The 27,595-nt window shown below is 40.5% G+C and overlaps 1 protein-coding gene across 4 annotated transcripts in view; it reads right to left on the reverse strand.

The window, feature by feature from the left end:
* The window catches only part of NR3C1 (nuclear receptor subfamily 3 group C member 1), a 487,336-nt gene that overhangs the window by 286,980 nt on the left and 172,761 nt on the right, over positions 1-27,595 (reverse strand). Inside the window, exons 5-6 of one of the 4 annotated variants that reach the window (XR_008705693.1) lie at positions 11,609-11,791; positions 9,826-10,118 (exon numbers count right to left, since the gene is read on the reverse strand). The exons of the other annotated variants lie outside the window; for them this stretch is intronic. The gene's annotated coding sequence lies outside the window, so the exon portion shown is untranslated. Of the gene's footprint in view, positions 1-9,825; positions 10,119-11,608; positions 11,792-27,595 lie in introns of those variants that run through there. 4 annotated transcript variants of the gene reach the window in all.

Here is a 27,595-nt window from a genome sequence, read left to right on the forward strand (position 1 = left end):
TCAAAAATAGTGCAATAAGCCGTATGTACCTTTCCTCCAGTTTCCCCCAATGGTACATTTAAATAGGTTTTAAAGACAAACAAAATAAGTTAAAGAATGGCATATATGGTAGGATTCTATTTATGTAAAAGAAAAACAAAGAAATCAAATTGTTAGCACTGGATTGTTAGCACTCTCTGGGTATGAGATGTGATAGGCAGCAGTAGCAGGAGAAAATGAATTTCAGTTTTTAATTGATAAATATGTGTACTATTTAGTGTAGATACATTATATATCTATATAGATGCCCATATATCTATATATAGATATATGTTTCAATGAGCATATATTGCTTTTATGTTTGAAAATACACCCAAAATAGTATATTTAGGAGAATCATTTCTCTGATGCAAATCCATGCAAATTAAATCAAGCTTTAAAAAAATCAGTGACTCTAAGTTTGTCAAATTAAAAAAAAAAGAAAGCTACAATTCAGAACTGTATTATGGGCATTTGATGCCTCTTGTCCCAGAACTCACCACAACACTGCTCATAGAATATGTCCTGGAAAAGACATATTTCGTGAAACACAAAACCCATTTTCCATGATTCCATGGATGTTGGACCCTTCAGGCATGACTGTCTACAAACTTGGAAGCCAAAGTATAAGGGAATTCTAAAATGTCTTCATTTCTATATTTAAATATAATTTTACCAGCAGAATTATAATACTATGATGATTTCTCCCTAAGCCAGATTTTGAATGGGCACAAACCATTCGTAGCTAGAATTCAAACCTGGCCTTGGTATGCAATCTTGACTATTTTAAGCTCTCTGGTTCCCCACATGCTTTTTCTCAACCTTTCTCAATTCTACATCTATTTGAGTTATCTGGTATACAATCAAAAATGCATTCCCAGCTGTATTGTACCAGTCAGCAGAGAATGACAGGGCTTTCCCATATCATTTCTCATTAAGCTTCAGCATCATATTTGGGCTCTTCATTCTATCTACGTGGAGCTGTCCCAGATTCCACAGGCTGCTCCACTGTGGGGAGGTGGAGAGGAAAAGGGGAATGAAGAGAAGTGACTGCTGCTGTATGTGCAATGTAACACTCCATCGGACACTATTAATGTATTTAAATGTTTGTTTATTGAGTAATTTATTTGTGGCACTTTAGAAGGTTGTTAATGGTGTTAGAAAGGAGTAATTGCTGTTTCTGTGATTAAGTGGAAATGAACACAGACACATAGTTAAAACAAGATGTGATATTTATATGATATTTGTGAATTGTATAAATAGATTTTTCTTCCTTGAATGTTAACTAGAGGCACATGAATCATTCATGATGTTTATGTGACTGAATGAATGCTGATTCCATAAGTAGAATTAGCAAAGAAGTTGATTCATATGAAGAATACTAGCATTTCTACTTTTCATTGATCAGAATAGCCTTAAAGAAAACCAAAAATATATATTCAGCAAGTTACATTAACAATATTTCCATTTACTCACACACACACACACACACACTCTTTCTCACACACACATACACTCACACACAGTCATGTGTATTTATCCATCCAACGTTAATTGCAAGCCAACAATGTATCAGGCTCTCTGTACAAGGTTGACGACCTGATGCTGAGCAAATATAGATCCAGTCTCTGTTTCCACTGCTGCTGCTGCTGCTAAGTCGCTTCAGTCGTGTCCGACTCTGTGTGACCCCACAGATGGCAGCCCACCAGGCTCCCCCATCCCTGGGATTCTCCAGGCAAGAACACTGGAGTGGATTGTCATTTCCCTCTCCAGTGCATGAAAGTGAAAAGTGAAAATGAAGTAGCTCAGTCGACTCCGACTCTTAGTGACTCATGGACTGCAGCCTACCAGGCTCCTCAGTCCATGGGATTTTCCAGGCAAGAGTACTGGAGTGGGGTGCCATTGCCTTCTCTGTCTGTTTCCACAGGGCTTACAAATTCTGAGGTGGAGACTGCCAATGATAAAGAATTACCCAAATTGTTATATAATATCCAACTGAGTCAAGTACTTCGAAGGAAAAACTAGGTTTTGTAAAAGTGTATTAAGAAGCTAATCTAACATGATAGGCTTTCCTGCAGAAGTGGTGCTGGTATGAAGGGTGACAGTCAAACGGGTAGAAGAGGATTAGTGACTAATGAATGTGTGTGGTTGGCGAGTGTGTGTGTGTTCACGCATATGTGTGAGCTGCCCAGCACTGGGAAGTCTATGTACAAAGGATCTGGGATAGGAGGGAAGATGATGGTGTCAAGGAACTGAAAAAAATGACAGGTGACTGGACTACAAAGAAATTGGGTCAGGTGACTGAGCATGAAACGAGAAAAAAGCAGGGAGATGATGCATGGCATTTTAAGTTGTAGCAAGAAACAGATGAAATAGGAAAAATCTTAAGAGGTCTAAGGGTAATAAAAAGTGCTTCCCTTCCCCCTTCCTAATATACATTACACACAAGATAAACAGAAAATCTATATTCAAAAGTCATTGGGCACTATGCTATATTCTAGACACCTGCCCATTAAAATTGGCTTATATTCTAATTCAGGGTTCTGTGTACAACCATAGCAGAACAATTCCCAAGGAATATTTTTTATAAATGAAACTTTCATTTATTTTTGTGGTCTGTCCATCACAGAGCTCCTTTATAAAACTGAGACACATAAATATATATGACTACCCTGTAGATATCAAGAAGGTACAAAATTCCCAGCTGGACCCATAAGGCTAGTTAAATGCCTACTTTGGGCTTTTGTTGTGCTTTTAGAACTGGTAGAATCTCACCTTCATGGAGACAAATGGGAAAATCAATAGAAATTGAATGTGCTACAAACGGAGTTAGAACAACAGCTACGAGTGTGGGCATTAAGAGACCCCAGAACAATATCTTTGGTGTCAGACAGCCCACTGTATACTCATTCTATTCTTTTACTTCCAAAGAGTATTGATGATTAAGATGTGTTTTATTGGCTGACACCTTGCCAAAGCATTTCTCCAGAGAAGATAACCACAGCCTCTCAATTGCTTTCATAAGAATAGCCCACTAAAACAATTTTTTAAAAAAATGAAAAAGAATTGCCCACCATCTATAGGTTCACGCACCCAAGAAAAGTGGTTGCTACAGTCAAAGGAGGAAGCCTGATGTGGTGGAGTCCACATTCTGTTTATTTAGTCATCCTAACTTTATGACTTGGGAATATCTACTGAGATATGCATCCATCAGTCACCATAGCTGGGCTCCAACAGCCCCCCTGTGTCACAGAAGGACACATCTTGAATCTAGAGAATGAAAACCTCCTGAAACTTGTGAATAAACCCTCTGTGAGCTCATCCACAGCATTCATGTCAAAGAAATAGAAATAGCAACTAAAATCCATCACTGGGCAAGCTCAGAAGGGCTGTCTAGCCAACAAGATCTGAACAAGGAAGTTAGGGGAAGAGGAAAATCTATGCTTCATACATATATATGAAAATCATCTCCTCTGCTACTAGCTTTGAAATCAAAATAATAAAATAACAGCAAGTCTTGGAGGACAGAAAGATGAGAGGAATTTTATTTGTAATTTATAAACAATAGTGTCTGCCTTCAGCAACTAATTTCAAGAGAATCACTTTCAGAGTCCATAGTGAAATAACACTTAACTTGGATATTGCTCACTATAAATATTAATCTGATGGTCCACAAAAGTCCATAAGGTATGAAAGCTATTTTAACTCAACTAAACAACTCAATCGATAGTTGTTGTAAATATCTGTGTACCTAGTTCTCTGCTAACACCACTGTGTGTGTGTCTCTTAGGGATAGAGAGTAGGCACATTCATTCAGGTACAGGAAAGGTTTTTTTTTTTTTTTTTTTCTTCTGACAGAATGGATGAAACAGACTGTTATGGTGTCATGGAAACCTAGCCATGGAAACCTTATAGAAATATCAGGAGATTAAGGGAGAGAGTGTTGAAAAAAGCATCAGAGACTGCTGCCAATTTATTCCTGTAGATATTACAAAAATAAACACTCTTATCTCCCTATTGTCACTGAGAGAAATCTCACTATTTAGAAAATCATGCTTGCTGTTCTGCAGCTTTTCTCCACAAATAGCTAATAAACAACTTGGAAAACACTCTCTCATCTTGAATTGAACTGAACTGAATAGGATGTCTAGCTTGGAGGGCTGAGGAAATGAAGCTCACCTTCCTATCTGTGCCCTCTCCCAGCCTCCATACCAAGTACATCAGCAAGTCCCATTCATCTTATGTCATCAACATGCCTTGAACCCACTTCTCTTCTGCCTCCTAGCTACAACCATTATCATCCTCCCTACCCTTAATCATTTTCTCTTCAATGCTTTCACGGCCCTCCATGCTTTTCTTTCATAGCACCCACTGCCCTTGATGTTTATTTGTGTGATACTTCACTCATTCACTTGTCGCTGCATTCATTCATTAACTCATTCTTTCATGTATCACTAGTGATACAGGAGAAAAGAGGCAAGGTCTTGGGAATTCCCTGGTGGTCCAGTGGTTAAGGCTCAGCATTTTCTCTGCTTTGGTTCTGGGTTTGATTCCTGATCCGGGAACTAAGATACCACAAACGAAGTAGTGTGGTTAAAAAAAAAAAAAAGAGAGAGAGAGAGAGAGAGACAAGGTCCTTCCTCCCAGGGAGTTGACACTTGATGGGCATCAGTTCAGGTCAGTTCAGTCGCTCAGTCATGTCCGACTCTCTACGATCCCATGAATCGCAGCACGCCAGGCCTCCCTGACCATCACTAACTCCCAGAGTTCACTCAGACTCACGTCCATCGAGTCAGTGATGCCATCCAGCCATCTCATCCAATGTCATCCCCTTCTCCTCCTGCCCCCAATCCCTCCTAGCATCAGAGTCTTTTCCAATGAGTCAACTCTTCGCATGAGGTGCCCAAAGTACTGGAGTTTCAGCTTTAGCATCATTCCTTCCAAAGAAATCCCAGGGCTGATCTCCTTCAGAATGGACTGGTTGGATCTCCATGCAGACCAAGGGACTCTCAAGAGTCTTCTCCAATACCACAGTTCAAAAGCATCAATTCTTCGGCGCTCAGCCTTCTTCACAGTCCAACTCTCACATCCATACATGACCACAGGAAAAACCATAGCCTTGACTAGACGGACCTTTGTTGGCAAAGTAATGTCTCTGCTTTTGAATATGCTATCTAGGTTGGTCATAACTTTCCTTCCAAGGAGTAAGCGTCTTTTAATTTCATGGCTGCAATCACCATCTGCAGTGATTTTGGAGCCCCAAAAAATAAAGTCTGACACTGTTTCCACTGTTTCCCCATCTATTTCCCATGAAGTGATGGGACCAGATGCCATGATCTAAGTTTTCTGAATGTTGAGCTTTAAGCCAACTTTTTCACTCTCCTCTTTCACTTTCATCAAGAGGCTTTTGAGTTCCTCTTCACTTTCTGCCATAAGGGTGGTGTCATCTGCATATCTGAGATTATTGATATTTCTCCCGGCAATCTTGACTCCAGCTTGTGTTTCTTCCAGTCCAGCGTTTCTCATGATGTACTCTGCATAGAAGTTAAATAAGCAGGGTGACAATATACAGCCTTGATGTGCTCTTTTTCCCATTTGGAACCAGTCTGTTGTTCCATGTCCAGTTCTAACTGTTGCTTCCTGACCTGCATACAGATTTCTCAAGAGGCAGGTCAGGTGGTCTGGTATTCCCATCTCTTTCAGAATTTTCCACAGTTTTATTGTGATCCACACAGTCAAAGGCTTTGGCATAGTCAATAAAGCAGAAATAGATGTTTTTCTGGAACTCTCTTGCTTTTTCAATGATCCAGCAGATGTTGGTAATTTGATCTCTGGTTCTTCTGCCTTTTCTAAAACCAGCTTGAACATCATAGATAGGTATAAGTGAATAAACAGCAAAAAACAATGGTGCCAGAATCCAATGGGGAAGACAGACATTCAATCCCTGATTCCCTCAGTACTCAGCATGAGCTGTAACACAAACCAGCTCAGGTCAAACCTCTCCCCAAACCTTTAATGGTTTCTTGTTGCATTCAGAATAAAACACCTCAACATAACCTGTGTAAAGCCATGGAAGAGAGTACTTTGGTCTGAATATATCATTCAGTTCAGTTCAGTCACTCAGTCATGTCCAACTCTTTGCGACCCCATGAATCGCAGCACACCAGGCCTACCTGTCCATCACCAACTCCCGAAGTTCACTGAAACTCACGTCCATCGAGTCGGTGATGCCATCCCGCCATCTCATCCTCCGTTTTCCCCTTCTCCTCCTGCCCCCAATCCCTCCTAGCATCAGTCTTTTCCAATGAGTCAACTCTTTGCACGAGGTGGCCAAACTTTGGATTTCAGCTTCAACATCAGTCCTTCCAATGAACACCCAGGACTGATCTCCTTTAGAATGGACAGGTTGGATCTCCTTGCAGTCCAAGGGACTCTCAAGAGTCTTCTCCAATACCACAGTTCAAAAGCATCAATTCTTTGGTGCTCAGCTTTCTTCACAGTCCAACTCTCACATCCATATATGACCACTGGAAAAACCATAGCCTTGACTAGACGGACCTTTGTTGGCAAAGTAATGTCTCTGCTTTTGAATATGCTATCTAGGTTGGTCATAACTTTCTTTCCAAGGAGTAAGCGTCTTTTAATTTCGTGGCTGTAATCACCATCTGCAGTGATTTGGAGCCCCCAAAAATAAAGTCTGACACTGCTTCCACTCTTTCCCCATCTATTTCCCATGAAGTGAGGGGACCAGATGCCATGATCTACGTTTTCTGAATGTTGAGCTTTAAGCCAACTTTTTCACTCTCCTCTTTCACTTTCATCAAGAGGCTTTTTAGTTCCTCTTCACTTTCTGCCATAAAGGTGGTGTCATCTGCATATCTAAGGTTATTGATATGTCTCCTGGCAATCTTGATTCCAGCTTGTGCTTTTTCCAGCCCAGTGTTTCTCATGATGTACTCTGTATAGAAGTTAAATAAGCAGGGTGACAATATACAGCCTTGATGTGCTCCTTTTCCCATTTGGAACCAGTCTGTTGTTCCATGTCCAGTTCTAACTGTTGCTTCCTGACCTGCATATAGGTTTCTCAAGAGGCAGGTCAGGTGTTCTGGTATTTCCATCTCTTTCAGAACTTTCCACAGTTTATTGTGATTCACACAGTCAAAGGCTTTGGCATAGTCAATAAAGCAGAAGTAGACGTTTCTCTGGAACTCTCTTCCTTTTTCCATGATCCAGCAGATGTTGGCAATTTGATCTCTGGTTCCTTTGCCTTTTCTAAAACCAGGTGACCATATAGGGTTTCAGGTCTACTTCATGAAAACAAAGTGAATTCTCAAAAGAAAGGGTGTCCTCTCCCAAGCTTCATTTTCAATATCCACAGTATTTTGTACCAACACTTTTCTTAAGTTCATCTATTTTTCAAAAGATTTTTTTTTTAATCAGATCATCTCCTGGAAAACTGCTATATAATGACTTATTTATGAAGCTTTATGAAGTTCAGTTTCTTCATCTGTAAGATGGGATGGTCATATTTTACTTCATGCATCGCTTTGAAAATTAAATGATCTAAAGGGCAAAATACTTGCAACAGTAGGAATGCTGAATTATGGGTCCTTTCCTCTGCGCAAATGAAACAGCACACTTCCTTTACTGCTGTAAGTAAGCTACTGACACTGGAAGAAGAGAACGTCACTGAAATAAGAATAGCTGTTTAGTAACTGTTGACTGCACAACGTGGTGATAGCTGGGGCAAGGAGGCATCTGTAGCCCAGGTCACTGGTAAGTTGTCACAGTGACTGAGTTGACACCAAGCCTTACTCTGAAGCAGGTATTTTTGTGCAGTTAACCTTCTCTGGGCTGGTGATTATGCAACATGTTTGTTCCCAGAGCACATACTGTTCTCACACAGCTAGCACGGTCACTAAAAATTCTACCTACTTCGAATCTTCCTATTTGCAAATACCAGGCAGTGTCACCAAAAAGGTTTCTGGCTGACAGAGAAGCTGAAAGAATCCTAAAGTCAAGATGCATCTACCTCTTGTGTAGTACTTAGGGAAAGATGTCTTCATCTGTCAGACCTCAACACAAATAACAAGCTCCTGCCCCACCAAGTCACCACCTCCACTGCTTCACTCCTTCAAATCTACTCCTTCAATGCTTTATAACCTTATCACTTTTTTCTCATTATACAAGTAAAACAGAATTAGACAGAGATAGGTGGGGAGAGGGAGGGAGTGGCGGGGGTTGGGGGAGAGAGAGACAATGAATCAGAATATAAAATATATGGCAAGAATAAAATACAGGTCACTAGTCATTTTACTTTCTCTCTACTTTCAAACAACAATATAACTTAAAAAATTTATTTCATTGAAGTATAGTTGATTTACAATGTTAATTTATACTGTATAGCAAAGTGATTCAGTTATCCATATTCTTTTTCACATTCTCTTCCATATGGTTTATCACAGGATATTGAATACAGCCCCATGTGTTACACAGTAAGACCTTATTGTTTATCCATCTTATATAGGATGGTTTGCATCTGCTAATCCCAAGTTTCCAATTCTTCCCTCCCCCTCCCCCTTGACAACCACAAGTTTGTTTTCTACGTTTGTGAGTCTGTATCTGTTTCATAGGTAAGTTCATTTGTGTCATATTTTAGATTCCACATGTAAATGGTATCATATGGTATTTTTCTTTTTTTGTCTGACTTACTTCACTTACTATAATAATTCTAGGTCTGTCCATGTTGCTGCAAATAGCATTATTTCATTCTTTTTATAGCTGAGTAGTATTCAATTGTTTATATGTACTACACCTTTTTTATTCATTGATCTACTGATGGACATTTAGGTTGCCAAACAACAATATAACTTTGATTGACATTTGGTTAGACTTTCAGATTTTTCTCTAGTCATCTACATTTGGCTTGGTCAAAAGTTTCATTCGGGTTTTCTGTAACATTTTACAGAAAGATGTTTTTCTGTAACGTTTTATGCCAGCAAATTTGGAAAACTCAGCAGTGGCCACAGGACTGGACAAGGTCAATTCTCATTCCAATTCCAAAGAACAGCAATGCCAAAGAATGTTCAAACTACCGCACAATTGCGCTCATCTCACATACTAGCAAAGTAATGCTCAAAATCCTTCAACCTAGGCTCCAACAGTAGATAAACCAAGAACTTCCAGGTGTTCAAGCTGGATTTAGAAAAGGCAGAGAAACCAGAAATCAAATTCTCAACATCCATTGGATCTCAGAAAAAGCAAAGGAATTCAAGAAAAACATCTACTTCTGCTTCATTGACTATGCTAAAGCCTTTGATTGTATGGATCACAATAAAGTGTGGAAAATTCCTAAAGAGATGGGAACACAAGACCACTTCACTTGTCTCCTGAGAAACCTATATGCAGGTCAAGAAGCAACAGTTAGAACCAGACATGGAACAACAGACTGGTTCAAAATTGGGAAAGGAGTATGACAAGGCTGTATATAGTCACCCTGCTTATTTAACTTATACGTAGAGTACATCATGCAAAATGCCAGGCTGCATGACTCACAAGCTGGAATCAAGACTGCCTGAAGAAATATCAACAACCTCAATATGCAGATGATACCATTCTAATGGCAGAAAGTGAAGAACTAAAGAGCCTTTTGATGAAGGTGAAAGAGAAAAGTGAAAAAGCTGACTTAAAACTCAACAGTCAAAAAAACTAAGATCATGTTATCCATCATTTCATAGCAAATAGATGGAGAAAATTTGGCAACAAAGATAGATTTTATTTTCTTGGGCTCCAAAATCACCACAGACTGTGGCTGTATCACAAAATTAAAAGACACCTGCTCCTTGGAAGAAAGTGAAAATGAAAATGAAGTCGCTCAGTCGTGTCCAACTCTTTGCGACCCCGTGGACTGTAGCCCACCAGGCTCCTCCATCCATGGGATTCTCCAGGCAAGAATACTAGAGTGGGTTGCCATTTTCTTCTCCAGGGGATCTTCCCAACCCAGGTATCGAACCCAGGTCTCCCACATTGCAGGCAGATGCTTTAACATCTGAGCCACCAGGGAAGCCAAAGAAAACCTTGGAAGAAAAGCTGTGACAAACCTAGACAGAGTATTAAAAAGCAGAGACATTACTTTGCTGACAAAGGTCCATATAGTCAAAGCTGTGGTTTTTCCAGTAGTCATGTACAGATGTGAGAAAAGTGAAAGTCACTCAGTCATGTGCAACTCTTTGCAACCCCATGGACTATACAGTCCATGGAATTCTCCAGGCCAGAGTACTGGAGTGAGTAGCCTTTCCCTTCTCCAGGGGATCTTCCCAACCCAGGGGTTGAACCCAGGTCTCCTGCATTGCAGATGGATTCTTTATCAGCTGAGCCACAAAGGAAGCCCATAGATGTGAGAGTTGGACCATAAAAGAAGCTGAAAGCCAAAGAATTGATGCATTCAAATTGTGGTGGTATAGAAGACTCTTGAGAGTCCCTTGGACAGCAAGGAAATTAAACCAGTCAATCCAAAAGGAAATCAATCCTGAATATTCACTGAAATGACTGATGCTAAAGTTCCAATACTTTGGCCACCTGATGCAAAGAGCTGACTCACTGGAAAAGACCCTGATGCTGGGAGAGACTGAGGGCAGGAGAGAGGGCAACAGAGGATGAGATAGTTGGATGGCATCATTGACTCAATGGACATGAGTTTGAGCAAACTTTGGGAGATAGTGAAGGATAGGGAAGCCTGGCATGCTGCAGTCCATGGGGTTGCAGAGAGTTGGACATGACTGAGCTGAATTGAATGGAAAAAAAAGTTGGTAGAATAAGACCTCTTGGCTTAGATCCCAGGTGTGTAATTTATTAGGGAGAAGGCTTAAAGAACTACTTTTCATTCATCTGTCTCAGTTTCCTCATCTATAAAATGGCAATTCTGGAGTATTGCAAGGATTAATTAGATAATATATATAAAATGGCTAGGACAGTACCTAGCATACAGTAAGTACTCAATAAGTGTTATCTAGGTATAAGATAACATATAAAACTGAGTTGGGAACATTTAATTGTGTGTCTCAGGAAAGTGAAGAATGTCTCTTTTTCACAGCTGAGTTCCTAGGGTGCATAGTAGGTATATTTATAAGGTGAATGAGAGAGAAAGCCAATGAATGGATTAATAAAAAGTATGAGTGCATCAATTATAAGAATGAGTCAATGGAGTATAAATGCAGGGAACCCAGAGGAAAAATACTGGCTGAGGGGAATTTTTGTGTGCTGGTGATTTTTCTAAAAATATCGGTAAATGTACATCAAGCACTTGAGGCGTTTTTGAGAAGAGCAGGATGGCATGGAATCTCTCTGGAGGGCAGTGAAAGGAAGATAGGTGACTGAAGGCTGGTAGGGGGTCTCCTCATTTGTTACCATGATTCCTCCTGCTGCCTTGAAGTCATGTCCATGTTCCTGAGGGGAGCTGAAGGTTTCTGTTCCTGAGTGTAGCTCCTGCCTCTTCACATGCTCAGATAGCATGATCTGCAAAAGCTAGAACATCTAGCAAATGCTAGAATGCCCCTGGGGTGTATTTAAAGTAATGCATCTAGTCACTCACCAGGAGGCCTCCAGAAGATCTCTGCAGAATCTCCTCAAGCAGAACTCCCCATCTGTCCCTCCAAATCAGACCAGGAAGTGCACTGCAGTGGAGGAGCTGCTCTGAGTTCTCGGGGAACTGAGAATGGATCCAGCCTTCATCCTTTCAGTCATGGGGCTTGCAGAAGGGCACAGCCTAGGGGGGCTTGGAGAGTGAGTGTGACAAGGTGTGTGTGGCTGAGACTCACGGTAGAGCCACGAGGGCCTGTCTGGGGCCTGGCAGGATAGAGGGGGAGTTTCACACATTTCTCACAGCAAGGCCTGTTTTCCACCCTGGTCCAACACCATGACATCACTCTTTTCCAGTTACAGGAAATCCAGTGAGTGCCAGCCACAGAAATTCCCTGTGATCCAAGGTAAACAAGCCGCTCCTCCTCAGTCCTGGAGGCTGACAACGTGCAGAGAAAAAGCCAATTTACAGTATCCTTCTGTTGGGCCTGAGAGACTGAGAGTGAATCTGCTGGGTGGGCAGGTGGACAGTGGGCAGCTTTCAGAGTGCAAAAATGACCAGGTAATTGGGGACACACACTCCTGTCTTTTTCCTTCTTTTTAAAGAAACATTATTTGAATCCCATTTTTCCATCTGACAGTCTGCCAGGGCTGACAGCCTAGGTCTGCTATTTCTAATCTGGGCAAGTCCCTTATCGTGCTAAGCCTCAGTTTCTGCATCTGTAAACTGGGGCTAATACTAGGCCCAATCCTCATAACACATGTGAGAATTAAATGAGAACATCCACATAAAGTATGTGGCATAGTGCCTATCACATGTTACACACACTATAAATGTTTTCTTTTACTGTTATCACCAATGAAGATGGTCAGATCATATTATTCAGGGATTTAACTACCTTCTCTGTCTCAAATACAGCATTTTTTTTTGAGTAAAGTTTTACTGAGGTAAAAAATCCACACTCGGAGGGTCAGAAACCCTAAGTGAGCAGTTTGATGAATGTTTAAAAAGCAAATGGCCCCCATGGAGTCACAATCTAGATCAAGATATGTAACATCACCAGCCCCAAGAAGCTTCCTGGAACCCTTCAACTTCATTATTTTCACTGTTCGGACTTCTATTGCTATAGATTGACTTTTTAAAAGTGAAATCATTGTCCTAACCAGCACGCAAATAAAAATATAGAACATTTTCAGCCATCCAGCTGGATCCCCATTCCACTCAAAAAGAGCTGCTCTTTTGACTTCTATTACAATAAATGTTTCTGAATTTATATAAATAGAATTATACAGATTGTGCAGTATGTGCTCCTTGGTGTCTGGCTTCTTTTACTCAACCATATGTTTACTAGAGAGATTTATCCATGTTCTTGCATGGAGCAGACATACATTTCTTCTCATTGCTCTATAGTGTTGCACTGCATAAATATTCCACAATATTAGTCCATATTATGGTTGATGAATATTTGTGCTATTTCCAGTTTTTTCTTTTGCTATTATGAATAATGCAACCGAGTAGTATTCCATTTATATACATGTACCACATCTTCTTTATCCATTAATCAATGGACACTTAGGTTATTTCCATACCTTGGCTATTAAAAATAATGCCTCTGTGAACATAGGGGTGCAGATATCTTTTCTAACTCATTTTTACTTTCTTTAGAGAAATACTAGAACTGGAATTTCTAGGTTGCATAACAGTTTTCTTTTCAAGTTTTTCAGGAATCTCCATATTGTCTTCCATATTGGCTACACTAATTTATACTCCCAATAATATATTGCAATAATAATGCAAGAGTTCCTTTTGTCCACATCCTTGCCCCAACACTTAGTTGTCAGGTTTTTGATAACAGCCATTTTGACAAGTGTGAGGTATTACTTCATTGTATTTTTATTTGCATCTCCCTGATGGTTAGTTATCATGGAAAAAGGAAGAGAGTTCCTGAAAAACATCTATTTCTGCTTTATTGACTATGCCAAAGCCTTTGACTGTGTGGATCACAATAAACTGTGGAAAACTCTGAAAGATATGGGAATACCAGACCACCTGACCTGACTCTTGAGAAACCTATATGCAGGTCAGGAAGCAACAGTTAGAACTGGGCGTGGAACAACAGAATGGTTCCAAATAGGAAAAGGAGTACGTCAAGGCTGTATATTGTCACCCTGCTTATTTAACTTCTATGCAGAGTACATCATGAGAAACGCTGGGCTGGAAGAAGCACAAGCTGCAATCAAGATTGCCAGGAGACATATCAATAACCTCAGATATGCAGATGACAGCACCCTTGTGGCAGAAAGTGAAGAGGAACTAAAGAGCCTCTTGATGAAAGTGAAAGAGGAGAGTGAAAAAGTTGGCTTAAAGCTCAACATTCAGAAAATGAAGATCATGGCATCTGGTCCCCTCACTTCATGGGAAATAGATGGGGAAAGAGTGGAAACAGTGTCAGACTTTATTTTTTGGGGGCTCCAAAATCACTGCAGATGGTGATTGCAGCCATGAAATGAAAAGATGCTTACTCCTTGGAAAGAAAGTTATGACCAACCTAGATAGCATATTCAAAAGCAGAGACATTACTTTGCCAGCAAAGTCCATCTAGTCAAGGCTATGGTTTTTCCTGTGGTCATGTATGGATGTGAGAGTTGGACTCTGAAGAAGGATGAATGCCGAAGAATTGATGCTTTTGAACTGTGGTATTGGAGAAGACTCTTGAGAGTCCCTTGGACTACAAGGAGATCCAACCAGTCCATTCTGAAGGAGATCAGCCCTGGGTGTTCATTGGAAGGACTGATGCTAAAGCTGAAACTCCAATACTTTGGTCACCTCATGCAAAGAGTTGACTCATTGGAAAAGACTCTGATGCTGGGAGGGATTGGGGGCAAGAGGAGAAGGGGATGACAGAGGATGAGATGTCTGGATGGCATTACTGACTCGATGGACATGAGTTTGAGTGAACTCCGGGAGTTGGTGATGGACAGGGAGGCCTGGCATGCTGCGATTCATGGGGTTGCAAAGTGTCGGACATGACTGAGTGATTGAACTGAACTGAACTGATGATTAGTTATGTTGAGCATCTTCCATTTGTCTGTTGGACATCTGTGTGTCTTCCTTGGGAAAAGTCTGCTTTTGTCTGCTGCCCATTTAAAAATCAGATTATTAAAAATACTGAGATGTGTGAGTTCTTTATATATTTTGGATATTAACCTCTATCAGATAACACTTGCAAATATCTTTTCTCATTCAGCTGTTTTGCTTTCTTATTTTGTTGATAGTTTTCTTCACTGTGAAAAAGTTTTTTGTTTGATATAGTTCCATTTGTTTAGTTTTGCTTTTATTATCCTTGCCTATGGAGAAAGATCCAGAAAGATATTAAGACCAATGCCAAAGAACTTACAGCCTATGATTTCTTCTAGGAATTTGATGGTTTGGGGGCTTATATTTAAGCTATTAATAAATTTTCGGGGCTTTCCTGGTGGCTCAGCATTAAAGAATCCACTTATAATGCAGGAGACACAGGATTGATCCTTGGGTTGGGAAGATCTCCTGGAGAAGGAAATGACAACCCACTTTTGTATTCCCGCCTGGGAAATCCCATAGACAGAGGAGCTTGGCAGGCTACAGTCCATGGGGTTGCAAAAGAGTAGGACATGAGTTAGTGATTCAACTACCACCACCACCAATCTAGTGAGTTTGTTTTGGTATATAGTTTAAGAAAGTGGTCCAATTTTAGTCTTGAAATGAAACCCATTTGCCACCTTTAACAAAGAATTTCTGATAGCCCTTAACTTCACTAATCCTTAAAACTCCTAGGAACTTATTCCTTTCAACATAATCACTCTAAATTTTTTTCTGAGTTCAGCTGTGATTGAATTGTACTGCATTTAAGGTGGTATAAAAGAAGGTAAAAATTCTGTAAAACTCAGCGGTGGCCACAGGACTGGAAAAGGTCAGTTTTCATTCCAATCCCAAAGAAAGGCAATGCCAAAGAATGTTCAAACTACCGCACAACTACACTCATCTCACATGCTAGAAAAGTAATGCTTAAAATTCTCCAAGCCAGGCTTCAACAGTACATGAACCTAGAACTTCCAGATGGTTCAAGCTGGATTTAGAAAAGGCAGAGGAACCAGAGATCAAATTGCCAACATCTGTTGGATCATCAAAAAAGCAAGAGAATACCAGAAAAACATCTACTTCTGCTTTATTGACTACACCAAAGCATTTGACTGTGTGGATCAAAATAAAATGTGGAAAATTCTTAGAGAAATGGGAATAACAGACCACATTACCTACCTCCTGAGAAATCTGTATGCAGGTCAAGAAGCAACAGTTAGAACTGGAGATGGAACAACAGACTGATTCCAAATCGGGAAAGGAGTACATCAAAGGTATATATTGCCACCCTGCCTATTTAACTTTTATGCAGAGTACATCATGCAAAATGCTACGATGGTTGAAGCACAAGCTGGAATCAAGATTGCCAGGAGAAATATCAATAACCTCAGATATGCAGATGACACCACCCTTGTGGCAGAAAGTGAAGAAGAACTAAAGAACCTCTTGATGAAAGTGAAAGAGAAGAGTGAAAAAGCTGGCTTAAAGCTCAACATTCAGAAAACTAAGATTATGGCATCTGGTCCCATCACTTCATGGGAAATAGATGGGGAAACAATGGAAACAGTGAGAGACTTTATTTTTTGGGGCTCCAAAATCACTGCAGATGGTGACTGCAACCATGAAATTAGAAGATGCTTGCTCCTTGGAAGAAAAGCTATGACCAACCTAGAGAGCATCTTAAAAAGCAGAGACATTACTTTGCCACAGAGGTCCATCTAGTCAAAGTTATGGTTTTTCCAGTAGTCATGTATGGATGTGAGATTTAGACTATAAAGAAACCTGAGTGCCAAAGAATTGATGCTTTTGAACTGTGGTGTTGGAGAAGACTCTTGAGAGTCCTTTGGACTGCAAGGAGATCAAACCAGCCAATCCTAAAGGAAATCAATCCTGAATATTCATTGGAAGGACTGATGCTGAAGCTGAAGCTCCAATACTTTGGCCATTTGATGTGAAGAATGGAGTCATTGGAAAAGACCCTGATGCTGGGAAAGATTGAAGGTGGGAGGAGAAGGGAACAACAGAGGATGAGATGGTTGAATGGCATCACCGACTTGATGGACATGAGTTTGAGCAAGCTCCAGAGTTGGTGATGGACAGGGAAGCCTGGCGTGCTGTAGTCCATGGGGTTGCAAAGAATTGGACATGACTGAGTGACTGAACTGAAAAGAAGGGAACTGGCTGGTTGGCTAGATGCCTCCAGCAGGCCTGCTCAGGTAGGAAATTCCTTGGTAATGTAATCTCAGGACAAGACCTAACCCTCAACTTTGTAGTTTTAGACACATTATTCTATCAGCTGTCCCTGAGCTTATCAAGTTCCCAGGCACTGACTCATAAGAAAACTTAGAGACAGATTTATAAATCAGTGTGCAACTGAGTGATAGTAGAAACATAAAACTTTTCCATGGGTAGAAGATACAGGTTTCACTCCTTCACATTGAGCTACCTGGGAAACTGAATTAGGAATTTGAGGGTTAGTGATTAAGGACTAAGGCTCTGGAGTGGAATTCTACATTTGAATCTAGGTCTTGGTGATCTCAGGCAAGTTGTCTTTAGCTTCTAAATCTCAGTTGTCTCATCTGTATATTGAGGGTGGAGGTGAGGGTGGTAATATCAATTACTTCTGAGGATTCAATGCATATACATCATTTAATAGTTTAGGATCAGGAACATAGTAAAAGTCAATAAATGATAAATTATTAGTACAGACTCAGCACAAAAGGAATAGAACACTTTTAAGAGATGCTTTGCCCAGAGTATGGGAAAGCTTTGAACTGTTTCCTCTCCAAAATCATTAGCTTTATCTGATGAACTATCTGTCACTTTCTTTTTGTTGGATAGTTCTATATGAATATTAACAACTCTTAAACACTGAGTCTTCATTCTCTAGACTTCCTGCCTACTTCTATCCTCTTCTGATGGCAGTCACTATAACACTAGATCAAATAAAAGGACTACATCATAACATTTATGTTGGGCACATTCTATCCCTGAGGATAGAAGCTGGGCATCTTGATTAGACTGACATCTTGACAGACTGAGAGATACTTTGATTGGCCCAAGAAGATACCTTGACTTCTGTGGTAAAGCCTTGGGAGAGGACAGGAGGAGCACATAGGTGCAGACATGCTTATTTTGACTCTGATTTTACTGGAGATGGGGTGAAGAGGAAGAAGGAAATGTTTCCAGAGTGATTGATGTGTGTTATCACTTCACATATGCTACCTCAGTTAGTCTTTATAATAGCCCTGTAACTTTGGTCTTTTACCCACATTTTATGGACAGTGCTACAGAGATGTAAATAACTAGCCTGAGACCTCACCAGCTAACAGGTGGTGGATTTGAATGTTTGGTGGACTTGAATCTGGAGCCATTTAATATGAGAATCCATGCTCTCTCCATCACACCCAACTGCCTAATTTTAGCTGATGTTTCAGAGGTTGACATTTCTTCTGACCTCATCTTAAAAATGATAGTTTGGCTCTGTGGCAGTTAGCATGATCACAAAATCCTTCTCCATGTATATCAAGATTATAAGACAGAGAGCTGTGAGCGGATTCAGGAGAATGAGCCTCAGTAGGAGGAAGGAAGTTATTTAAACTAGTGGTTCTCATATTTGAGTGTGCATCAGGTTCACCTGGAGGTCTGGCTAAACCAAACATTGCTGGGCCCTACCCAGAGAGAGACAGTGAGTCTTAAGTGGGACCTGAGGACCTGCATTTCTGACAAATTCACAGATAGTACTGATAATGCTGGTACAGTCACTACACTTTAATAAGAATTGGCTGATTTAAACAACGAGAGGGAAAGGAACAAGAATGGAAAAGACACTGGACCAAAGGACTAATTATTACCCAAGGGAATCTACAGATTTAACACAGTCCTTATCAAATTATCAATGGCATTTTTCACAGAACTAGAACAAAATTTTTTTAAACTGTATGGAAATACAAAAGATCTCAAAGAACAAAAGTAATACTGAGAAAGAAAAACAGAGATGGAGGAATCAGGCTTCCTGACTTCAGACTATATTACAAAGTTACACTAATCAAAATAGTATGGCACTCATCACATCAAAAAGAATAAAATATCGAGGAATAAAGTTACCTAAGGAGATGAAAGACCTGTATGTGAAAAATTAAAAGATGCTGATGAAAGAAATCAAAGAAGACATAAATAGATGGAAAGATATACCATGTTTGTGGATTGGAAGAATCAATACTGCCAAAATGACTGTACTACCCAAGGCAATCTCCAAATTCATCACAATCCCTACCAAATTACCAGCGGAATTTTTCACAGAACTAGAAGAACAACAAAAAAATCTCAAATAGCCAAGGCAATCTTGAGAAAGAAAAACAGAGCTGGAGGAAATCAGGCTCCCTGACTTCAGACTTTTACAAAGTTATAGTCATCAGAACAGTACAGTACTGGCACAAAGATAGAAATATAGGTCAAAGAAACAGAATAGAAAACCTAGAAATAAACCCATGCACCTGGGGCCAATTAATCTACAACAAAGGAGGCAAGACTATACAATGGAGAAAAGACAGTCTCTTCAATAAGTGGTGCTGGGAAAACTGGATAGCTACATGTTAAAAAAATGAAATTAGGTAATTCTTTAATACCATACACAAAAATAAATTCAAAATGGATTAAAGACCTAAATGTGAGACTGGACACTATAAAACTCCTAGAGGAAAACATAGGCAGAACACATTCTGACATAAATTGCAGTGATATATTTTTTGATCTGCGTCCCAGAATAATGGAAATAAAATGAAAAATAAATACATGGGACCTACTTAAATGCAAACACTTTTGCATAGCAAAGGAAACAATAAATGAAATGAAAAGAAAGCCCACAGATTGGGAGAAAATATTTGCAAATGATGTGATCGACAAGGGATTAGTCTCTAAAATTTAGAAACAGCTCATGATGGTTAACAGCATCAAAACAAACAACCCAATCAAAAAGTGGACAGAAGACCTAAATAGACATTTCCTCAAAGAAGACATACAGATGGCCAAGAGACACATGAAAAGATGTTCAACATTGCTAACTATTAGAGAAATGCAAATCAAAACTATAATGAGATATCACTTCACATCAACCAGAATGACTATCATCAAAAACCCCACAAACAATAAATGGTGGAGAGGGTGTGGAGAGAAGGGAACCCTCCCACACTGTTGGTGGGAAGGTAAACTGGTATAGCCACTATACAGAAAGCATGGCTGCTGCTGCTGCTAAGTCGCTTCAGTCGTGTCCGACTCTGTGTGACCCCATAGACGGAAGCCCACTAGGCTCCCCTGTCCCTGGGATTCTCCAGGGAAGAACACTGGAGTGGGTTGCCATTTCCTTCTCCAATGCATGAAAGTGAAAAGTGAAAGGGAAGTCACTCAGTCGTGCCCGACTCTTAACGACCCCATGGACTGCAGCCTACCAGGCTCCTCCGTCCATGGGATTTTCCAGGCAAGAGTACTGGAGTGGGGTGCCATTGCCTTCTCTGGAGAAAGCATGGAGGTTCCTTAAAAAACTACAAATGGAGCTACCATATGATCCTGCAATTCCACTTCTGGGGCATATATCTGGAGAAAAACATGATCCAAAAGAATACATACATTCCAGTGTTCACTGCAGCACTGTTTACAATAGCCAAGACATGGAAGCAACCTAAATGTCCATTGACAGAGGATGGATAAAGATGTGGTATATATAATATATATATATATAATGGAATACTACTTATCCATTAAAAGGAATAATAATGTCATTTGCAGCAACATGGATGGACCTAGAGATTGTCATACTGAGTGAAGTAAGTCAGAAAGAGAAGAAGAAATATCATATAACATCCCTTATAGGTGGAATCTAAAAAGAAAAAAAATGATACAAATGAACTTACTTGCAAAACAAAGAGAGACTCACAGACTTAGAGAATACTTATGGTTGCTGGGGAAAGGAATAGTTAGGGAGTTTGGGATGGACATGTACACACTGCTCTATTTAAAATGGATAACCAACAAGGACCTGCCGTATAGTGTATTGAACTCTGCTCAGTGTTATGTGGCAGCCTGGAAGGGAGGGAAGTTTGGGGAGAAATTGCTAATCCCTTCAAGTCAACTGAAATCATCACAACATTGTTTATCAGCTATACCCCATTACAAAATAAAAAGTTAAAAAAATAGTATGGTACTAGTACAAAAACATAAATACTGGTCAATGGGACAGGATAGAAAACCCCCAAATAACCCATATATCCATGGTCAATTAATCTACAACAAAGGAAGCAAGACTATCCAATGGAGAAAAGACAGTCTCTTCAATAAGTGGTGCTGGGAAAACTGGACAGTTACATGTAAAAGAAGGAAATTAGAACATTCGCTAACACCATACACAAAAATAAACTCAACATGGATAAAAGACCTAGATTTAAGACTGGATGCTATATAATTCTTTGAGGAAAACATAGGAAGAACACTCTTTGACATAAATCATAGCAATATCTTTTTTGGATTCACCTCCTAGAATAATGAAAGTAGAAACAAAAATAAATAAATGGAACCTAATTAAACTTAGAAGCTTTTTGCACAGCAAAGGAAACAATAAACACAACAAAAACAACCTAGTACTAAGAGAAAATATTTTCAAAGAAAGCAACTGACGAGGGGTTAATCTCCAAAATATACAAACACCTCATGCAGCTCAATTAAAAAAAATAAAAAAAAAAAATAAGCAGAAGATCTAAATAGACATTTCTCCAAAAAAAGAAAAAAAGACATAACACATGAAAAGATGCTCAACAATGCTAATTATTAGAGAAATTCAAATCAAAACTACAACGTGGTATATTACCTCAGACCAGTTGGAATGGCCTTCATCAAAAAACATAAACTGAAACAACCATTTATGGAGAACAGTACAGAGGTTTCTTAAAAAACTTAAACTAGAACTACCATATGATCCAGCAACCCCACTCCTGGGCATATATCTGCAGAAAAAAAGCATAATTCAAAAAGATATCTATACTCCAATGTTCAGTGCAGACTGTCTATAATAGCCGAGATGTGGAAGTAATCCACAGAGGAATGGGTAAAGAAGATGTGGTACATATGTACAAAGGAACCCTACTCAGCTGTAAAAAGAATGAAATAATGCCATTTGCAGCAACATAGATGGACCTGGAGATATTCATACTAAGTGAAGTAAGTCAGAGAAAAGGCAAATATCATATGATATTACTTATATGTGGAATCTAAAAAAATGATACAAACGAACTTACTTACAAAACAAAAACAGACTCGCTTCAAAAACAAACTTTTAGCTACCAAAGGGGAAAGGGGGAAGGATAAATGCGGAGTTTGGGATTAACATTTACACACTATTATATATAAAATATATATATATATTTTAATATGAATTGACTTAGTATGCTTATATAAAATAGATCATAAGGACTTACTATATAGCATAGGGAAATCTAATCTGTAATAACCTATATGGGAAAAGAATCTGAAAAAATGGATTCATGTATGTGTGCAACTGAATCACTTTGCTCTTTACCTGAAACTAACACAACATTGTAAAATCAACTATATTCCAATATAAAATAAACATTAAATATAAAAAGTTTTATTCCTTTGCAGTACCCTCTCCTTCGTTTTATTGGATTTCACTCTCTTGTTGTCTATTCAGTTCTATCACCCCTCCACATGCCTATCAATTCAGAGAGTGGTGGTGAGATGACTGAACAGGAGGCAAGGAGAGGGCCCACTAGCAGAGAAGGCAGAGGCAGTTGTGAACTTCGTGAGTTAGTAGCAGGAGCTCCTGGTTAGTACCAGGAGCAAGTACCCCACTCTTGCCAGGGTCTAAGTGGCCCTTTCCAGAGGGAGAAGTGACTTGGGCCTGGCCCTCTGCAAGGACGGCTGGATCAGATCAGAAAACGCTATCAGGTAGCAGATCCTCCTGACCAGCCAGGCCTCCAACAGGGAAGGCTCAAGCCACAGAACTGGCTCTTGAATCACTCATCCTTGTTTCTGTACTGATGCGTGAGCCAAACTAAGCCAAAGTTTTCCTATCAAACTGCTCTCTGTGTGTTTGCCAGAGTTGCAAAGAAGAACAATAACAAAGGAGGAGGCTCGCCCTACCCACTGGAAGACCTGGAAACTCACCTGGGGGCAGGGAAGAATAGGAGAAGATTAAGCAATTCACTCTTCTACTTACTACTCAGTATTGAACTTTGAGTCTGGAATGTGGTTTGAAGAAAAATATTTTCTTCTTAACAGATTGTCCTTGGGCAAAGAAGAATGTCAACAAACCTAAGAAAAAGCTTTATCTGCTGTTATCTGCCCCCGCAGAGGTGTTTTTTTCCTTTTCTTTTCATTTCTCTAGCTTCATATATCGCTTTAGGTGAAAATAATAGTGATTAATTTCAGGCACTCTTGACTGTGAGCCATAGGTTTGCAAGATTCCTGAGGTGCCTTGTTTTCTTGGCCATAAAACAGAAATGTTGATGTTAGGTAGTTTGAGTCATTTCAAGAGGGGATGTGGTGTTAATTCAGGTTGGGTGAGCATTTCTTGAGCACGTACTATGTGCTAACGTACCATTAGGTGCTAGAAGTATCAGTAGTGAAAAGAACATTGATCCCAAAGTGTTAAGACCTGGGTTTGAGTCCCAGCTCTACAGATTACTAGTTGTTCTGTCACTGAGCTTTTCATAGCCTCAATTTCATCTGTAAAATGGGAATACCTTCAGCATATGAGATTGCTTCAAAATGACTTTAGACATCATAAAAAAGGACTTCCCTGCTAGCTTATTGGTAAAGAATCTGCCTGCCAATGCAGGGGACCTGGGTTTGATCCCTGGTCCAAGAAAATTCCACATGCCGAGGAGCAACTAAGCGTGTGCACCACAACTACTGAGCCTGCACTCCCGAGGCCAAGAGCTGCCCCTAACGAGCCCCGAACTGCCGCCACTGCAGCCTGTGCTCCCAGCGTCTGTGCTCTGCAGTAAGAGAAGCCACCGCGATGAGAAGCCTGTACACTGTAATGAAGTCGCTTCTGCTTGCAGCACCTAGAGGAAGCCCACACGCAGCAACAAAGACCAGCACAGCCAAAAATAGAAAATAACAATTTTTAAAAAGTGTTTAAAAATCATAAAAAGCCATACAGGTACAAGGTGGTATTGTTGGAGCATTTGAGCTATCCTCTCTTCCTCTCTCCGAAGAAGGCAATGGCACCCCACTCCAGTACTCTTGCCTGGAAAATCCCATGGATGGAGGAGTCTGGTAGGCTGCAGTCCATGGGGTCGCTAGAGTCAGACACGACTGAGCGACTTCACTTTCACTTTCATGCATTGGAGAAGGAAATGGCAACCCCCTCCAGTGTTCTTGCCTGGAGAATCCCAGGGACAGGGAAGCCTGGTGGGCTGCCGTCTATGGGGTCGCACAGAATCGGACACGACTGAAGTGACTTAGCAGCAGCAGCAGTAGAGGGACTTTACTGTGTAGCCTGGGATCAACACAGGGCCTGGCACATTCATGGGAAGAAGGGCATTATATCATGCAGATTCTTGGTCTTAGCATTTTGGTTTCAGTTCTCCCAGAACAAAGGTCCATAAGGGTACACTAACTGGTGAGGCAGGAGCTGAGCCATGTCTGTGCTGACTCACTCCAGGCCAGACCTAGGCACCAACCCACATTCTCTATCCTACTGATCACTGAACCTCTGAGATGACTTCACTTCTGAGCTGTAGTCTTCAAGAAGTGCACATGTATCTCCCACTCTGCCCACCTCCCTGGGCTGCTTTGAAGATCAGACAAGATAGTAGACGTGTGTGCAATACAAATGAGATGTTTGCTTATCTCTTTTTATTTATCCGTGCCTCTTTTCAACTAAGACTTACAAGGAAGTCTTACATTATTTTGCTAGCTTGCTAGGGTCCTGTTCTCTTGGGGAACTACTTATGTAAAGATGAAAACAAGAGAAAAATAACCTTCTGAAACCCTTTCCAGGGAAAGACCACAGTAAAAATAATGGGTCACAAGAGAGGTAAGAATATTGTTGTGAAAGGGAGAAAAAGGAACTAATGACCAGCAGCCAGAAAGGAGGGTAGGAAGGACAGATAATGGGTGACCAGGAGCCCTTGGTTGATGGTGGAGCTGATCAGAGTGAATTCCAGTTGCTACAAAAACAGACCATCTTCCCTGGGAGGAGATAGCTGGTCCATCGGAAGGCAGGTCCTCCTTTCTTTCTTTGGCTTTGGAATTTACTGGGGAAGGACCTCTGATTTGCTAACTGTGACTCAACTGTATCCTGGTCCTGCATGTGAGCCTCAACAGAAGGGCCCTCTTTACAGATCAATAGGACCAGGCCAGGTGTGCAAACAAGGGAAGTTTGCAAGCAAAAGAAATAGGGAGTTTGGGGCACTGGACAAGCTCAGCAACGAATAGCTGAGCTAAAAGTAGCAGCCATTCCAGTTAAATGAAGCCACTGTGGAATATAATCCAGTTTTCTAGACCATCCAACTTGTTTAAAAAAAAAAAAAAGGCAAGAAACCTGGATTTCGAAGTTGAGATCTCCTGGTTTTAAATGTTAGAATTATTGTGTGGGGCCAAGAAGATGTATCCGTGATTTGCTTGTTTGGAGTCTCAACTGTATCACAAACACACTTTTATTTATTTGTGTGAATTTCTCATAAGAACCATCAGAATTAAGCTCTATGTACCTGCTACTATTTCAGAGCATGCTGACCTCTTCCCTCTTAGAAAAGCTACTGTATGTCTAGCTGGGACACAGGCATTATGGTTATGAGCTTGGACTCTGGAGCCCTGGGCTTGAATTCCTGCTTTATCACTTTCCTCACTGTGTGACTGCAGATAAGACACTTAATCTTTCTGAGCCTTGGATTTCTAATCTGACATGGAGCCAATCACACTTTATTCTTCAAAGGGGTATCGTTAGGATTCAATGAAATATATAAACGACTTGGTGCCATGCCTGACACATCAATGAACACTGAAGAAATGTTAAATAGTCTCACTGTTAATAATCATTAACAAGCTGTTGAGTAGTTCAGTTTTTCCAAGCATTTTAGTTTAATCTACCAAATATTCTTCTTTGAAGCAGCAATTCTTTCTCATTTTCTAGTGTATACCCTTCAGAGTCACGGGCCCAGCCCAGGTCCCCAAATGTAGCATGATGATACTTACTGCCATCACCATATTCACTACCAGCACCATCATCACCATATTCACTACCAGCACCATCATCACCATATTCACTATCAGCACCATCATCACCATATTCACTACCAGCACCACCAGCACCATATTCACTACCAGCACCATTATCACCATATTCACTATCAGCACCACCATCACCATATTCACTACCAGCACCATCATCACCATATTCACTACCAGCACCATCATCAGCATATTCACTATCAGCACCACCATCAGCATATTCACTATCAGCACCATCATCACCATATTCACTATCAGCACCATCATCACCATATTCACTACCAGCACCATCATCACCATATTCACTATCAGCACCATCATCACCATATTCACTATCAGCACCACCATCACCATATTCACTATCAGCACCACCATCACCATATTCACTACCAGCACCATCATCACCATATTCACTACCAGCACCATCATCAGCATATTCACTATCAGCACCACCATCAGCATATTCACTATCAGCACCATCATCACCATATTCACTATCAGCACCATCATCACCATATTCACTACCAGCACCACCAGCACCATATTCACTACCAGCACCACCATCACCATATTCACTACCAGCACCATCATCACCATATTCACTACCAGCACCATCATCAGCATATTCACTATCAGCACCACCATCAGCATATTCACTATCAGCACCATCATCACCATATTCACTACCAGCACCATCATCACCATATTCACTACCAGCACCATCATCACCATATTCACTACCAGCACCATCATCACCATATTCACTATCAGCACCATCATCAGCATATTCACTATCAGCACCACCATCACCATATTCACTACCAGCACCATCATCACCATATTCACTACCAGCACCATCATCAGCATATTCACTATCAGCACCACCATCAGCATATTCACTATCAGCACCACCATCACCATATTCACTACCAGCACCATCATCACCATATTCACTATCAGCACCATCATCACCATATTCACTACCAGCACCATCATCACCATATTCACTATCAGCACCATCATCAGCATATTCACTACCAGCACCATCATCACCATATTCACTACCAGCACCATCATCACCATATTCACTATCAGCACCATCATCAGCATATTCACTACCAGCACCATCGCTTCCACCGTCATAACTATCACCACCACTGTCATCATCACCACTATTCTCATGAACAACATCATCACCTCCACCATCATAACTGCCATCCTTACCATCACCATCACAACTGCTACCATTATCACCATCACCTCTAGGGCTATTATTCACCACATGTATTATGTCCCGGCTCCTATACTGATTACTGGTACTTTTCACATCTATTGGATTTATAGCCTCACAGCAACCCCACTAAGTAGGAACTGTCTTATTCCTATTTTAGGAAGGAGGATGACTGGGTGCTAAGGCATTAAACACCTAGCTCAAGGTCACCACTACAGAACATCTGGACTAGATTCAGGCCCAGGCCCATCTGACTCCTAAGCCTGAGCTGTCTTCTTTACGTTAGGCTCCTGAACAATTTGGGAAATGGAAGTGATGGAAGCTGCAGATCATGCTTGTGTGGCCTGTCTTAGTGTTCTGAGGTGTGCGTCCCTTGGCATTTTGGTATTAATACATTGCTA

This window comes from Bubalus kerabau, chromosome 1 (assembly GCF_029407905.1).
Source record: "Bubalus kerabau isolate K-KA32 ecotype Philippines breed swamp buffalo chromosome 1, PCC_UOA_SB_1v2, whole genome shotgun sequence".
NCBI classification, from domain to species: domain Eukaryota; kingdom Metazoa; phylum Chordata; class Mammalia; order Artiodactyla; family Bovidae; genus Bubalus; species Bubalus kerabau.